Below are 17,854 nucleotides of genomic sequence, written 5' to 3' on the forward strand. Positions count from 1 at the left end.
GTTCGACATTTCACACTCCTGGGTTGCTTTCTTCCATTTCCACGTTTAAGTTTCAGTTTAACCTTAAACTAAAACTTAAACTTCAACTTAAACGCCACTTTTTGAAAGGATTTCTGGGCCAAATATATTGAAGTTTAAGTTAGCATTTGAGCACAAACATTAACTTAAACGTATTATGGTATGAAACCCAATTGAATATCATGGTTTATGGGATTGGGCCTGAAGAATTGATGAGTCTGGAGCTTCAATTTGTTGAGTCTTGTGTCATTACTTGTTTATCACTAAGTTTGCTCAATGAATGTTATAGAATTGGATCACAGCCTCATCAGGATTATGGACCATAAACCCAAAGCAAAAGGAAATCAGGGAAAGGCCTCAAAGCCCAAGAAACACAACAGAAGCTCAATTTAGAAAGTGAATAAATAGGATAGAATTTAAGTTAGTTGGGACTTTTTGGGGGACACGGAGAACTTTGGATCATTTTCTTTTAGTTTTGTAATTGAATTCAGAGCTATGACTCACTAAACCCCTTTCATTGGGTTAGGGAGCTCTATTGTAATTCAATGAATCAATAATAGTTTTATCTTCTTCTTCAATCTTTTCTCTTGAATTTTGCTAGAAAGCTTCTCGATCTAATTCCATTGGGTAGTTGTCTTGGGAAAGAAACTACCCATAATTGGAATCCTTAGGAACCTTGGGAAAGGAATGGAGGATTCATGCTAGAGAAGCTTTCTCACAGTGAATTGGATTGGGGTTTGGATGGATATTGTGACATGTAATCCTACCAAATTGTGGTTCATGAAACTGTGTGGTATAATCAGTGATCGAGCATCATCTCTTCTTATGAACATTTAAACCAAGGGATTGGGAATTTGTTTGTTTTTAGAGAGAATTGGTGAGCCAAGGGATTGGGATCCAATCATATAAGATTGCCAAGCAAAATTCAATGAATGCATTGGTTGAGGAAGGGATAAAAGTTGTTTTGATTCGGAGATCTCAATATCTCCTAACACCCAATGAACTCCCCATTTCCGATTTACCACTTTCTCTTTACATTCTGCAATTAAATTCATGCAATCACCCCCATCCCTTTTAATTTCAGCAATTTAGCTTCTCGCTCTTTAATTCATGCAATTTTACATTCCGCAATTCTCATCTAAATCTTGATTCCGCTCAACTAGAACATACTTCTAATCCGAATTGCTCACTCAACCAATCCTTGTGGGATTCGACCTCACTCTATTGTGAGTTTTTACTTGACGATAACCGGTGCACTTGCCGGAAGGAATTTTGCCGATCGTGCAATTTCCTAAATCGTAGCATATCAAGTTTATGCACATCATATGCACGATGAGTTTCGCGTACACATGACATATCAGAATGGGAAAAAAGTTGATATGTTGTAAAAACTAGTTTTTTCAACCCAAATTTCAAACCTTCATAACCTTTTCCACAAAATTTATTTTTCAACCATTCTTGAACCATTGGAAAGATCGATAAATAAATTTTCATAAAAATCTATTTTCGTTAAATTTTCAACTCTAAGGATCGAGTTACCGCCGGCCAAAGTAGGTCAAAAACCAATTTTTGCCTAAAAACAGAATTTACCAATCTTTCCAAAGATTCACAAGCCTTATCAAATTTTGCTCAATATAAGAATTCCTAAACTTTCTCAATTGACTCATATACAATCAACCAAGTTCAACCCTGATCAATTCACGCATGACAACTCTAAATCGTCAACTTTACGTCTCAATTTCCAACATAATATGCAAACAACTCTGAACTGACACCCAAATCAAACGTCACACAGTTATCATCATATTCCTTAAAATAACTCTCTTTCTCTCAACTCTAATGTTTAATTCCTTTAAAACCTCAAACTCACTCTCCTATTCCCAACTCTTGAATTTCTACTTAATTTACTATTTTAAAGTCTTTAGCTAGTTAATATAATCTCTTTACGTTATTAAAAATCAAATGAGTTAAAACCACAAATTAACAAAATCATAAGAATCCGAGTTTCTTTAAGATATTTAAAAGTATTCAATACATATCTCTTTTGATAAAGTTAATCAAAACTAACTCATTTTTGAAATCATAACCAAAACTTCAAATTCTTAAAAAAATTCTGGCAGCATCTCCCTTAAAAACTGAAGTTTACCACTCATCACGAGTTCCCTCAATTCAACCTCAACTCAACAAAACCAGCATTTCAAGTCAACGTTTCCAAATCCATCATTCAAGACCAATCATTATAGATTTCAATAAAGAAAACCAAAATCATCATATTCAATCCATTTCACCAGAAATTCAGAAATCAACCAATTCAACAACAAACACGACATGTCAATCTCAACAGAAAATTATTTACATCACAGACATTCATCCCTTTGCATTAACCTACTAAACTTGTCAGGTATTCAAAGCCCAAAACTTTTCCTTATTAAAATAATCTCCTACCTCGAGGAATAAAGCCCGCAGCAGTTTTAGCGCGATAAATCCCTTTTTCCCTCGGCCCGCAATAGTGGCGACTACATTCACAGCTCTGCTTACTTCCGCAACAACAATAGTCTTAATCGCAACATGCAACCTCGATTACTCAATCCTAAATCATCAATGTCGTGAAATCCTTAATAACATGTAACAAAATACTAACAGCGAGGGTTCTCAAGCAGGGAAGCTTACTGCAACATAACCACTGAACCAATTTGGCGGCAGCTCCGATAGCTACCTCAAGTGACGGCAGCAATCGATCTTGATGATGGCAACTAGAAGGTTCTAGGACAACAAGTTTTCAGGAATTCAAAAGAACATAAACTAAAAGCAAGACCCTTTCTGGCAATGGATCTCGATGACGGCAGCGCTTTCCAGCGATAAAGGCTCGGCAACGCATCTCCAGCAGTGGCGATGGAGCGCCCAATATGGCGGCTGGACTCAGCAACGACAACGATTCCATTTGCAACGATGATGGCGACGATAGGTTGTGAATCCACATGGCGGCAGCAGAGGCAACTTCTTCCTCTACCGTGCGTGACCAACCTCTACGGTGGTGGAAGCTAGTATCGACGGCGATGGTTCAGATGAAGACAACGACGAGGACTTCTCTCAGTGACGACGGCAATGCTGACAGCAACAACAGCGACGACGAGCTTCAGCCATGACGAGGAACGGCAGGACAGTGCCTTCTTCCACTCCTTTGGCTCTCTCCTCCGCGAACTCTCTCTTTCTCACGATTGGCTTGGTGGCGACGGTGATGGGGAGGTCGACCAGTGCCGGCACGTCTTCTTCCTCTCTTCTCTTCTCCCTCGTCACAGCTCTCTCTCCATCCTTCTTTCTCCCTTTTCTTTGCATGTGTGTGTTTTTGGGATGGGGGTGGTGATAAACCTCAATTTTGTGGTTTATCTTGTGCTTATTTAAGGGGATTTTATCACCTTTTCCCACATTTATTCAATGAAATAGCATGGTTTTGTAATTCTCCCTTAAATTATGCTTAAGTGTAAAAACATACTTTTTAGGCCCTTAAATTGGTGATTTTAACTCATTTTAATTCCATTCGATGCCTTGATGTGTTTGTTGAGTGATTTCAGGTTCATAAGGCAAGTATTGGATGGAAGAAATGAGGAAAAAAGCATACAAAGTGGAGAATGCATGAGGAAACAAGAATTGGGAATGCATCGATGGGCACGCAAGCATATAAGGCGCGCGCGCGCAGAAGTGACATCGCATAGCGACGCGCACGCGTACATGACGCGTACGCAAGGATGAGGAAATAGCCAAGCGACGCGCACGCGCACATGGTGCGTATGCACCGTTACTCGCACGTGACCCACTTAAAGGCAAAAGCTGGGGGCGATTTCTGAGCTGCCCAGGCCCAAATCCAACGTGTTTCTGAGTGTATTTCATGCAGAATTGAAGCCCAAGCAAAGGGGAAGAAATTTTTTTGTAGCTTAGCATCATGTAGGTTAGTTTCTAGAGAGAGAAGCTCCCTCTTCTCTCTAGAATTAGGGTTCTTAGGCTTAATTCCATCTTAGATCTAGGTTTTGATTATTGATTTTATCTTGTTTTGTTTACAATTTCTTGCTTCTACTCTTTCATTCTCATGGTTTATAGTGTTAATTTTACTTTCATGTCTCTTATGTTCATGAATGTTCTATGTTGGATTTGGGTTACATTTAATGAAATTTGATGTTTGATGTTTTCCTTATTGATGATTGAGTTGTGAATTTACTTTTCTTGCAATTGGTAGTTGGTAGATTTATCATTCTTGCACTTTTACCATGCTTTCCTTTTGTGCCCACCAAGTGTTTGACGAAATGCTTGGTTGGGCTTTAGAGTAGACTTTGAGCATTCTTGGTTTGGAAAGAGTAATTAGGTAATCTTGAGTCATGAAAACCCAATTTAGATTGGTGATCTAGAGTTGTTAGTTAATATTAATTCCATTGACTCTAATCTCTTGCTAATTTAATTAGTGAGTTGATTGGGATATTTGGATTGAGATTATCTAGTCTTGTTTGACTTTCTCTCATAGAAGATAACTTCCACCTTCTTCCAATGTTGGAGATGATGAAATAAGATAAATTCTTGTTAATTATTGCTATTAGTGACTAGGATGGAAAGCCTATGATCTCAATCCTTGCCATGAATGTCTCTCTTTATTAATTGCTTTCTTTAATTGCTCTCTTTACTTTTCTTGTCATCTATTTTATCGCCCATTTTATCAACCAAACCCCCTTGTATTTTCATAGCCAATAATTAAACACTTCATTGTAATTCCTTGTGAGACGACCCAAGGTTTAAATACTTCGGTTAATTTTCATTGGGGTTTGTACATATGACAAAACCAAATTTTAATTTGATGTGAGAGTTGTTTGTTGGTTTGGAGCTATGCTCACAACGAAGTAATTCCTTTCTATAAGAGAAAAATCTAGACCGACAACAATTTGCGTGTCAAATTAATGGCGCCGTTGCCGGGGAGTTGCAATGGTGCTATGTTATTGACTATTGTATATATTGTGAATAGCTTGATTTTTGGTTTGCTTGTTGGTTTTTGCTAGTTGTAGGACTTAGTTTTCTTTATTTCTTGTTAGCTTTTGTTTTTATTTTCTCTTTCACCATGAATTCTCATCACTTTGGCTATGAGTGTGGTTCAAACTATGTTGTAGGAAATGGAAGCTTCAATGAGGATGTGCATCAAGAATTTGAAAATCAAAGATGGGAGGAGCCCCAAGCTTATGGACAACCTTCTTGGAAACAACCTCCTCCGAACTCTTATGGGTTCGCACACGTTATTGGGACTCAACTTTCCCAATAACGTTGAGAATTCTCCCCCTTCCCTACGTTAGAGTCCACGTTAACTTAGTTAACGTGGCTCTTTTAACGTAGGCTTGCCAATCTTCGAGAACGTTAGTGACACTTACCATTGTCACTAATGTTCCAACGTGCCCCTATTTCTCACGTTAGAGTCCACGTTAACTAGGTTAACGTGGCTTCTAACGTGGCCATGCTAGCCATCTCCAACGTTAGTGACAAAGTTGAGTGTCACTAACGTTGGCTCAACATTCCCTTATCCACGTTAGCTTCCACGTTAACTAAGTTAACATGGGAGTTAACGTGGCTCATAGCGGCTTGTGTGGGCTCATTCCAACGTTAGTGACAATGTTGGGTGTCACTAACGTTGGCGTCACCTCCCTTCTTCACGTTAACTTCCACGTTAACTAAGTTAACGTGGGAGTTAACATGGCTTATTGGGGCTTGTGTGGGTTCCTTCTAACATTAGTGACAATGTTTGGTGTCACTAACGTTGTCGACCACCTTGTTTCCTCACGTTAGCTTCCACATTAACTAAGTTAATGTGGGAGTTAACGTGGCTTAATGTGACTTAGCCAACGTTAGTGATAATGTTGAATGTCACTAACGTTGGCTTCCCCCCTTTCTTCTTAACGTTAGAGGCCACGTTAACTAAGTTAACGTGGTGACTAACGTGGCCACTTATGAGCTTGGTCCAATGTTAGTGATAATGTTAAGTGTCACTAACGTTGGCTCCATTTTCTTTCTTCCACGTTAGAGTTCACGTTAACTTAGTTAACGTGACTCTTAACGTGGGCAATGATGGCTTCGAGAGCGTTATTGGCAATTACTTTTCTCATTAACTTTGCAAGTTACTCCCATTCCACGCTAGTGTTAACGTTAGTGTCACTAACGTAGCCACTAATGTGGTTCTTCTTTGCTTCATTTGTCCTGAAATCAAGCAATAAAGTGCATCAAAGTTCTAGTCCAAGTCATGGGAAATGCAACATCCATTTTATCATTAAATTCATGCAAAATCCTCATGAAATCATGTAAATTGCACAATGCATGCTTGAATCAAGATGTAAGTGAATATCTACCCAAAACCAGCTTATTTCCTAAGGAAATGCATGAAGCTACCCTAAAAACAGTAAAGAAAAGGTTAGTAAAACTGGCCAAAATACCCTGGCATCACAACACCAAACTTAAAGCTTGCTTGTCCCTAAGCAAGTACTGGAGCAAGAGAATGATGAATGGAATGCCAAGAGAAATGAGTCATTCTTGTGGAAGTCATGTCCCTGGTTTTATGGTGGTTTCATGCATAGCAACTTAGGTTCATTCTTGGCTTTCAGACCTTTATCATGTTCTAGAATACTCACTGTGATTGCATCCCATGAGACTTTTATTCATTGATCCTTTTGTTGTCATTTCAGGGCTTATTTTTGTTCTTAAGCTAAGTGCTCTGTAAGGGGGCAACTCTTTAAAATAAGCTTTCAGTCAACACTCCCGAACCAGTTGGTTCAAGGTGCTAGGTGTTGAAGTACCCCTAAGGACTTACTTGCTCAAGTCTCTCCCCCATACATACACACCACAGGCACATAGTTTATTTATTCCAGCACCTCTTTGGGTTACTAAATGCTCTGTATTGAGGGTTACTCTTGATAGTGGACTTTCAGCTGATAATCCCGAGTTAGTTAACCCAAGTTACCAAGTGATAAGGCACCCCTAAGAGCTTATTCATCCAAGTAGATCCCTCACACAGGAGCACCACAAACACATGCCTCAAGATTAAAACCATAGGTGCCTAGCCTTATTGCTTACTCTTTTTCTTTTATTTTTCAACCTTTATTGTTCTTTCCCTTTTTCTTATTAGGATCTTCTTATTTAGCTAGTCTCATGGGGTGTGTCTCAAGCATAGTATTCATGACAGATAGTTGTCCTCCCACCTTATGGTTGAACCAACTTAGCTAACTTATGACTATACCATAAACTCATGAACTTACTCCATAGTATGAACTCCTCTCTGGTCTTTAAAAACACTCATTCTCTTTTCATTTGAATCAAAGGGACAAGCATACAAATAAGCAAAGTAAGAGTGCAGTGACATAAAGACCAGCAAACATAGACCTTTTCAACAAAAACTTAAAAGACAGAATTTAAAATTGTTTAAACTAACATGGAAGCAAGTTTTATTTCATACAAGATCTTCCTTATTTAAAGCATAGAGAAAGATGGACCAAAGGAGGAACTCCACCACCTTTTACTCATGTGGTTGCCCATGCTCTCCTCCTTGCTTGTCCTCCTTGTGTCCCTCTTGATTGCTTGTACTCCCATTTCCTTTGCTTTTTCCAATCAGCTTCTTCTAGAAACCACCATCTTCCATCTTCTTCTTAAGTGTTTCCTTCTGCTGTTTCACCTTCCTCTCTTCTTGTTCTACAAAATCTTTTTGGACCTCATCATATGTAGGGATGGCATAGTGTAGATGATGCATATTACTAGACATGTAGTTCAACTTGGCTTGAGTGTTTACGTTGAACTCTTCCCTATGTAGTTGCCGTCCTTCATTAAGTACAGTGAACTCATTGAATGCTTTCATCTGAGCTATTTGCCGCTGATTGAGTTCCTGTAAATGCTTATCTTGACGTTCTTGCCTCTCAGTAACTTGGTGGATGGCTTGAGTGAGCTGGGAGTATTGTTCCTGTTGCTGCCCCATTTGTTATTTCTGCCACTCTTCTTGTTGGCTCATCCAGTTGGATTGAAGGTTTAGTATTTGCTCTTGTCCTTCCATATGTCTCATCCCCAAATCTTCAATGGCTTTTAGAAGGTGATTCATATTCAAGTCGGCTGGGTAAGGATGCTTTTCTTGTTGATATTCTTCCTGATGAGACTCCTCTTGGTGAGCTCCTTCTTTTGCTTTTAGTTTCCCTATTCGTGGCCTTCTTTGTTGCTGAGCAGGTGTAGTATAGGCCATACGCTGGGTTGTCATTAGCCTCCCAGGGTTCACCCAGTCTGGATTGCTATCCTCAAAGACCACCTTGGCCTTTTTGCATAATCTGAAAATGGTGCTGGGGTACCAAAGTCTGGCACCTGATTCAAGCTTCTTAGCTGAATCTTGAATTCCTTCAGCTATAAGTTCATGCACATTGATTTCTCTACCTTGTACTAGGCAATGTACCATAGTTGCTCGATTAATATTAACCTCTGAATTATTTGCAGCCGGGAGGATAGACCTCCTCACGAGTTCAAACCACCCCTTGGCTTCCGGGCTAAGGTCTCCCCTTTTGATGAACCGGGGTCTCCCATCTCCATACCTCTCCCAGTCAGCTGCTATAACACAGATATCAGTCACGATCTCAGTGAGCTCATCATTGTCTTGGCTTTTACTTATCCTTGCATGATAACTGGGCTCATCAAAATGTGGTGATTTCAGGTGAAGAGCTCTTGTTATAGCATTTGGGCTGAAGTCCACCTCCTTTCCTCTTACATAACTTTTGAAGGTTGGGGCCCTGGTTTTGTCTTCTCTCACCATATTTGTGTACAACTCTTTGATGAGGTTTCCATTGATCTTCTCCTCTGGATTAGTGAGCCTTTGCCACCCTCTTTTTTCAATTTTCTCCCGAATCTATGGGCATTCGTCTTCATTGAATTGAAAGGTTAACTCGGGCAATATCCTTTTAAGCTTGATCCGCTCAAATTCTCGTTCATGGAAGGCAGTTTTGAATCTCTTCTCATCGAAAGGAATGCTCTCCATTGGTTCCTTCATTTTTTGCCTCTTGGAGCTTGATGATGCCATGAATTTGAGTTGCTGTGTGAGGGGATTTGAAGGTAAGGAGGAATGAAGAATTTGGTTGGTTAGGATGAGATGTGATGAAGAGGTTTTGGACGCCGAAAGTGTGAAGTGTGGAGAGTGGGAATTTGAGTGTGAGGGGTAAGCATGTACTAGGACTCACTTATATAGGGAGATTGTGAGTGAATGGATGGTGTGGATTGATGGAATGGTTGCTTGATGGACGGTTGGGGTTGTGCATGGGGAAAGGACAAGGATCATCATTTTATGAGAGATATTGATTCAGTCTTCAAGAGTCTCCTTTCTTCAATGTTGCATGGCAACATTTTCCAATGCATTCCTTCTTGAGACAAGTGTGTAGTCCCTCTTCATGAAGTGGCCGAGCCCTTCTCATTCAATTGTCCAATCAATCTCCTTCAATGCTCCTCTCCTTTTCCCTATAAAATAAGAAAAATTAATATCCTAAAAAGTATTTAAACTTTACGGCTAAACTAATAAAAAGAAGAAAAGATTTTGTTTATTCATGAACTCCAACTAACTAACTAACTGTGTATTCTTATATGCACATTGGTAGCACCATAGGGTGACACCAAACTTAGTTTGGAGCACTGTAATGAAAAGTTCTGTTCAAAGCTCCAAGACTAGCATGCTCTCAGTTGCATTCATGCTTTCTTGGCACGCTTTAAACACCAAACTTGTTCTTCACTATATACTGCAATATAAGGATTTCACCAAGTGTTTGTCAAGTTTGGGTTGGAATTCATGAATATTGACTTATTCAAGATAGTAAAAGCTAATAAAACATGGGTTGCCTCCCATGAAGCGCTTCTTTAGCGTCACTAGCTTGACGTTTCTCCTTCATCAGGGAGGTTGATAATGCTTCAAGTCCTCCCCTCTTACCTTGGACTTATATCCATTGGTTGTATCAATGATCTCTACATGTTCCAAGGAGAGAACTCTGTTGATAGTGAAGACTTTAGGTAACTGAGATGGTACAGTGGGGAGATTAGGGGGGATATCTAGGAAGTAAGCTGAGATCACTTTATCTCCTGGAGAGAAGTCTTCTGTAGGGATCTTCTTGTTCCTCCACCCCCTTGGTACCTTCTTCTTTGTCCCTTTTGATGTTGCCTTGCTCTTGGTGACTTCTTCTTCTAAGGGAATTTTGTTGTTGTCTTCACTTGTCTCTGGTGGTTTAGGTTCCTCCAGCTTTTCCTTGAGTTGTGACAACTGCTTATTTCTTTGTTCATCAACCCAGGGCTTTCCCAGATGGGCTGGTTGTGCTTCAGTGCTTGCTTCCTTTGTCAGCATCTCATTATGATCTTTGCTTGGTTATTTGTTTTCTTGGTCTGCTTCTTGCGAGAGTTTGAAGACATTAGAGCTGAGTCGTTCATCATGGATCCTCAATATTAGCTCCCCTCACTCCACATCTATGAGTGCTCTGGCTGTAGCTAGGAATGGTCTTCCCAATATGATTGGGTGAGTGTGACTCTCTTCCATATCCAAGATGACAAAGTCTGTGGGAAGAAAGTATTTCCCAACCTTTAACAACATGTTTTCCACCACCCCTATTGCCTGTTTTTGAGTTTTGTCAGCCAGCCTGATGACTACATCTGTGGGCAATATCTCATTGATCTGCAGCCTCTTCACCAGGAATAAGGGCATTAAGTTGATGCTTGCTCCCAAATCGCAGAGTGCTCTATCAAACATTGTTTCCCCTATGGCACAGGGGACATGAAAACTCCCTGGATCTTTTCTTTTTGTAGGCAACTGCGGTTGAATGAGGGCACTGCACTCCTTGTTCATCACTATAGTTTGGCCTCCCTAGAGTGAGCTTTTCCTGAGAAGCAACTCCTTCATATACTTGATGTATGCAGGCATTTGTTGAATAGTCTTGATGAATGGTATGTTGACATGCAGATATGCAAATAAATCTAGAAACCTTGAGTATATTCTCTTCTCCACAGCACCATTGAGCAGTTGGGGAAAAGGTGCATATAGTCTCAGCAGCTCCTGTTGTGAGATTTCTGGTTCTTGATGATCTTTTTCCTTCTTCTCTACTGAGGTATCTTCAGGTTGTTCTGACAGCTTGCTTGGCTTGTCCTCAGTCTCCTTATCACTTATAGTGACCATCTTGCAATCTTTCCATCTTACTTTCTTTGTTTCACCTCTCGGATTCTTCTCTGTGTCACCTGGGAATCCATCTGTGGGTTTGGGAATTTGCTCAGAGAGATACCCCACTTGGGATTCCAGCCTCTTGATTGTGTCTCCCTGGTTTTTAAAGTTGGTTCACACTTCCTCCTTGAATATCTTGTTGTCTTGAATCTCTTTGCCTATGCCTTCAAGTAGATTCTCAATCCTTGAGAGTCTTTCATCAAATGATGATAGGTTAGGCTGAGGAGGGTTATTTTGGCCTAGATATGAATGTGGGAAGGTGTTGTTATGGGGGTGCTAATATGGTCTAGATGTAAAGTGTTGGTGGGCTGCATTGTTTTGATTTGGGCGTCTTTGATCAAGGCTTTGGTCTTGTTGATTTCCCCACCCAATGTTTGGGTGATTCCTCCATCCAGGGTTGTAGGTCTTCATTCACTCCTTCTTGGGTTGTTGATGAAGTGGAGATTACTGCTACTTTGTTCCTCTCCATCTTCTTGGTGAGGTCAGCCAGCTGCTGGGTAATGAGCTTGTTTTGGGCCAGCAGAGCATCTACATTGGTTAGCTCCATTACTCCTCTTGTGTTCCCTCTTTCGGAAGCATAGAAGTAGTCATTCTCTGCTACAGTTTCAATGACATCTATGGCCTCCTCAATGGTCTTCTTCTGGTTCAAAGATCCTCCGGATGAATGGTCTACGGCCTTCTTTGACTCATAAGAGAGCCCTTCATAGAAAATGTGCAGTTGCACCCATTCATTGAATATATCTGGTGGACACCTCCTTGTCAGGTCTTTAAACCTCTCCCATGCTTCATATAGAGTCTCACCATCTTGTTGCCTGAAAGTTTGGACCTCAGCTCTCAGCCTATTGATTTGTTGAGGGGGTAAAATCTTGCTAAGCATTTGTTCACCACATCTTCCCAAGTTGTCAAGCTCTCCTTTGGGAAAGACTCCAGCCACTTGGCTGCCTTATCCTTGAGTGAGAATGGAAATAAAAGCAGTCTATAGGCGTCAGGATGAACACCATTAGACTTTACTGTGTCACATATTCTCAGGAAGGTGGTTAAATGTTGATTGGGGTCTTCTTGGACACTCCCTCCGAACGAACAGTTGTTCTGAACAAGGGTGATGAGCTGTGGCTTCAGTTCAAAATTGTTGGCATGGATGGTTGGCTTTTGAATGCTACTTCCACAATTTCCTGAGTTTGGATTGATGTAAGAGCCTAAAACTCTTCTATCCTCCCCAGCATGATTTGCTCGTCCTCCTCCGCCATGGTTGTGAGCTTCTTCTTCACGATGGTTTTCCATGTTTTCTTCCATGTTTGGTTCAAAGTATTCCTCAAGGTGTTCCTCTTCTTCTTCAGCACCAACTACACGTTTTTCTCTTGCCTCCCTCCTTAGTCTAAGGAAGGTTCTCTCAGGTTCAGAATCAAAGGAAGTTGAAGCCCTGCTTCTTCTCCCTGTCATACAACCAACAAGTACAAGCAAAGAGAATAGGTGCAGAAAGTATATCTGTCAGAATTACTATTAGTGTGAGTGATGCAATATATCAAACAGTTAGTGGGTTAGTGAAATGAATGGTAAATAACAAAGAAAAAGTAGGGGGAAGGGAAGAAATTAACTAAAACAGAAAGTAAATGACTCAAACAGAAAATTAAATCAAACAAAAATAAAATGCTCAATCTAGTTATCCTCCAATTTAATCATTGTTGATGTACAATCAATCCCCGGCAACGGCGCCATAAACTTGATGCATGGAAAACTTGTCTCGCAACAAATTTCCTTCGGCAAGTGTACCGAATTTGTCGTCAAGTAAAAACTCACAATAGAGTGAGGTCGAATCCCACAAGGATTGATTGATCAAGCAACTTTAATTAGAGGAATGTTCTAGTTGAGAGAATCAGAATTTGAGTTGAGAATTGCAGAAAATTAAATGGTGGGAAAGTAAATAACAGAAAAGTAAATGCTAGAAATAAAAGCTGAATGTAAATGACTGAAAGTAAATTGCAGAATTGTAAATGGGAATGGGGGATTGCTCATAAAAGTAAATGATAGAAATTAAAGAGAATGGGTAAGATCAGAAATGGGGAGTTCATTGGGCTTAGGAGATGTTGCATTCTCTGGACCAATTTCATTTTCATCTCTTCCTCAATCAATGCACTCATTGATCTCCTTGGCAATCTTAAGTGATTGAATTACAATTTCTTGTAATTCAATCTCTCAAATCTTGATCAATAGCCAATTCCTTGGTCAATTGCTCATGAGAAGAGATGAAGTATGGTCACTAATTATACCACATGCATTTTGGTGCACGAAATTATGATTTCAGGCAACGGCGCCAGAAACTCTGTACGCATGTCTCAATAAATTATTTTTCATTCACAACTTCGATACAACTAACCAGCAAGTGCACTGGGTCGTCCAAGTAATAAAACCTTATGTGAGTAAGGGTCGATCCCACGGAGATTGTTGGTATGAAGAAAGCTGTGGTCATCTTGTAAATCTCAGTCAGGCGGATAATAATTGATTATGGAGTTTTCGAAATTATATAATAAAATAAGGATAGAAATACTTATGTAAATCATTGGTGAGAATTTCAGATAAGCGCATAGAGATGCATTCGTTCCTCTGAACCTCTACTTTCCTGCTGTCTTCATCCAATCAATCTTACTCCTTTCCATGGCTGGCTTTATGTAAGGACATCACCGTTGTCAATGGCTACTTTTAATCCTCTCTGGAAAATGGTCCGATGCGCTGTCACTGCATGGCTAATCGTCTGGAGGCATCACCCTTGTCAATGGCTGCATCCTATCCTCTTGTGAAAATGGTCCAAATGCTCTGTCACAGCACGGCTAGTCATCTGAGGTTCTCGATCATACTGGAATAGGATTCACCCTCTTTTTGCGTCTGTCACTACGCCCAGCACTCACGAGTTTGAAGTTCGTCACAGTCATTCAATCAAAGAGTCCTACTCGGAATACCACAGACAAGGTTTAGACTTTCTGGACTCTCATGAATGCCGCCATCAATCTAGCTTATACCACGAAGATTCTGATTAAGAGATCCAAGAGATACTCATTCAATCTAAGGTAGAATGGAAGTGGTTGTCAGGCACACGTTCATAAGGAATGATGATGATTGTCACGTTCATCACATTCATGTTGAAGTGCGAATGAATATTTTAGAAGCGGAATAAGTTGAGTTGAATAGAAAACAGTAGTACTTTGCATTAATTCATGAGGAACAGTAGAGCTCCACACCTTAATCTATGGAGTGCAGAAACTCTACCGTTTGAAAATACATAAGTGAAAGGTTCAGGCATGGCCGAATGGCCAACCCCCATGATCTAAGAACAAAATGTCCCAGGATGTCTAATACAATAGTAAACAGTCCTATTTATACTAAACTAGTTACTAGGGTTTACAGAAGTAAGTAATTGATGCATAAATCCACTTCCGGGGCCCACTTGGTGTGTGCTTGGGCTGAGATTGAATGTTACACGTGCAGAGGCTCTTTCTGGAGTTGAACGCCAGGTTGTAACGTATTTCTGGCGTTCAACTCTGGTTTGTGACGTGTTTCTGGCGTTTAACTCCAGACAACAGCTTAGAACTGGCGTTTAGCATCCTTTTACGTCATCTAAACTCGGCCAAAGTATGAACTATTATACATTGCTGGCAAGCCCTGGATGTCTACTTTCTAACGCAATTGGAAGCGCGCCATTTTGAGTTCTGTAGCTCCAGAAAATCCACTTTGAGTTTAGAGAGGTCAGAATCCAACAGCATTAGCAGTCCTTCTTCTACCTCTGAATCTGATTTTTGCTCAAGTCCCTCAATTTCAGCCAGAAAATACCTGAAATCACAGAAAAACACACAAACTCATAGTAAAGTCCAGAAATGTGAATTTAACATAAAAACTAATGAAAACATCCCTAAAAGTAACCAGATTCTACTAAAAACATACTAAAAATAGTGCCAAAAAGCGTATAAATTATCCGCTCATCACAACACCAAACTTAAATTGTTGCTTGTACCCAAGCAACTGAAAATCAAATAGGATAAAAAGAAGAAAATATACTATAAATTCCAAACTATCAATGAAACATAGCTCCAATTAAGTGAGCGGGACTTGTAACTTTTTGCCTCTTGAATAGTTTTGGCATCTCACTTTATCCATTGAAGTTCAGAATGATTGGCATCTATAGGAACTCAGAGTTCAGATAGTGTTATTGATTCTCCTAGTTCAGTATGATGATTCTTGAACACAGCTATTTTATGAGTCTTGGCCGTGGCCCTAAGCACTTTGTTTTCCAGTATTACCACCGGATACATAAATGCCACAGACACATAATTGGGTGAACCTTTTCAGATTGTGACTCGGCTTTGCTAAATTCCCCTATTAGAGGTGTCCAGTGTTCTAAAGCACACTCTTCTTTTGCTTTGGACCTTGACTTTAACCGCTCAGTCTCAAGTTTTCACTTGACACCTTCACACCACAAGCACATGGTTAGGGACAGCTTGGTTTAGCCACTTAGGCCAGGATTTTATTCCTTTAGGCCCTCCTATCAACTGATGCTCAAAGCCTTGGGATGCTTTTTATTTACCCTTGCCTTTTGGTTTTAAGGGTTATTGGCTTTTTGCTCTTGCCTCTTAGTTTTAAGAGCTTTTGGCTTTTTCTGCTTGCTTTTTCTCTTTTTTTTTCGCCTATTTTTTTTTTCTGCAAGCTTTGTTCTTTGCTACTTTTTCTTGCTTCAAGAATCATTTTTATGATTTTTCAGATTATCAAATAACATGTCTCCTTATCATCATTCTTTCAAGAGCCAACATATTTAACATTCTAAAACAATAACTTCAAAAGATATGTACACTGTTCAAGCATTCATTCAGAAAACAAAAAGTATTGTCACCACATCAATATAATTAAAATAAGTTCAAGGATAAATTCGAAACTCATGTACTTCTTGTTCTTTTGAATTAAAACAGTTTTCTTTTAAGAGAGGTGATGGATTCATAGGACATTCATAACTTTAAGACAAAGTTACTAAATACTAATGATCATGTAATGAAGACACAAACATGGATAAGCACTCAACATTAAGAAAACGAAAAACAGAGAATGTAAGAACAAGGAATGAGTCCACCTTAGTGATGGTGGCGTTTCCTTCTTGAGGAACCAATGATGTCCTTGAGCTCTTCTATGTCTCTTCCTTGTCTTTGTTGCTCCTCCCTCATTGCTCTTTGATCTTCTCTTATTTCATGAAGGATGATGGGGTGCTCTTGATGTTCCACCCTTAGTTGTCCCATGTTGGAACTTAATTCTCCTAGGGAGCTGTTGATTTGCTCCCAATAGTTTTCTGGAGGAAAATGCATTTGAGGCATCTCCGGGATCTCATGGTGATGAGCTTTATGCGTCTCTTGAGATCCATGAATGGGCTCTCTTGCTTGCTCCATCCTTTTCTTAGTGATGGGCTTCTCTTCCTCAATGGGAATGTCTCCTTCTATGAAAGCTCCAGCTGAGTAACATAGATGGCAAATAAGATGAGGAAAAGCTAGCCTTGCCCCAGGAAAAGGCTTTTCAGCTATTTTGTAGAATTCAAGGGAGATGACTTCATGAACTTCTACTTCCTCTCCAATCATGATGCTATGAATCATGATGGCCCAATCCACAGTAACTTCAGATCGGTTGCTAGTGGGGATGATGGAGCGTTGGATGAACTCCAACCATCCTCTAGCCACAGGCTTGAGGTCCAGTCTTCTTAGTTGAACTGGCTTGCCTTTGGAGTCAATCTTCCATTGAGCTCCTTCCACACATATGTCCATGAGGACTTGGTCCAACCTTTGATTAAAGTTGACCCTTCTAGTGTAGGGGCGTGCATCTCCTTGCATCATAGGCAAGTTAAACGCCAACCTCACATTTTCCGGACTAAAATCTAAGTATTTCCCCCGAACCATTGTAATATAATTCTTTGGGTTTGGGTTCTTACTTTGATCATGGTTCCTAGTGATCCATGCATTGGCATAGAACTCTTGAACCATTAGGATGCCGACTTGTTGGATGGGGTTTGTTAGAACTTCCCAACCTCTTCTTTGTATTTCATGTCGGATCTCCGGATACTCATTCTTCTTGAGCTTGAAAGGGACCTCAGGGATCACCTTCTTCTTGGCCACAACATCATAGAAGTGGTCTTGATGAGCTTTGGAGATGAATCTTTCCATCTTCCATGACTCGGAGGTGGAAGCTTTTGTCTTCCCTTTCCCTTTTCTAGAGGATTCTCTGGTCATAGGTGCCATCAATGGTAATGGAAAAACAAAAAGCTTATGCTTTTACCACACCAAACTTAGAATATTGCTCGCCCTCGAGCAAGAGAAGGGAGAATAGATGAAGAAGAAGAAGAAAATATGGAGGAGAGGTGGGAGAGGTGTATTCGGCCAAGAAGGGGAAGAGAGGGTTGTGTTGTGTGAAAATGAAGAAGAATGGAGGGCTATATATAGGGAAGGAAGGGGGGTTAATTTCGGCCATATAGGGTGGGTTTGGGTGGAAAATTGATTTTGAATTTTGAAGGTAGGTGGAGTTTATGAGTTAGGTTTATGGGAAAGAGTGGATGGATGTGAGTGGTGAAGTGGTGATGGGGAAGAG

At 40.2% G+C, this 17,854-nt stretch overlaps 1 non-coding gene across 1 annotated transcript; it reads left to right on the forward strand.

Annotated features, from left to right (window-relative positions):
- Positions 1 to 11,982: 11,982 nt before the first annotated feature.
- On the forward strand, positions 11,983 to 12,089 carry LOC148571472 (small nucleolar RNA R71). The gene has a single exon (XR_015908903.1). It is a non-coding gene; the product is annotated as a small nucleolar RNA R71 (small nucleolar RNA).
- The last annotated feature ends 5,765 nt before the right edge of the window (positions 12,090 to 17,854 follow it).

This window comes from Arachis ipaensis, chromosome B3 (assembly GCF_059453495.1).
Source record: "Arachis ipaensis isolate K30076 ecotype BB chromosome B3, ASM5945349v1, whole genome shotgun sequence".
Classification (NCBI taxonomy): domain Eukaryota; kingdom Viridiplantae; phylum Streptophyta; class Magnoliopsida; order Fabales; family Fabaceae; genus Arachis; species Arachis ipaensis.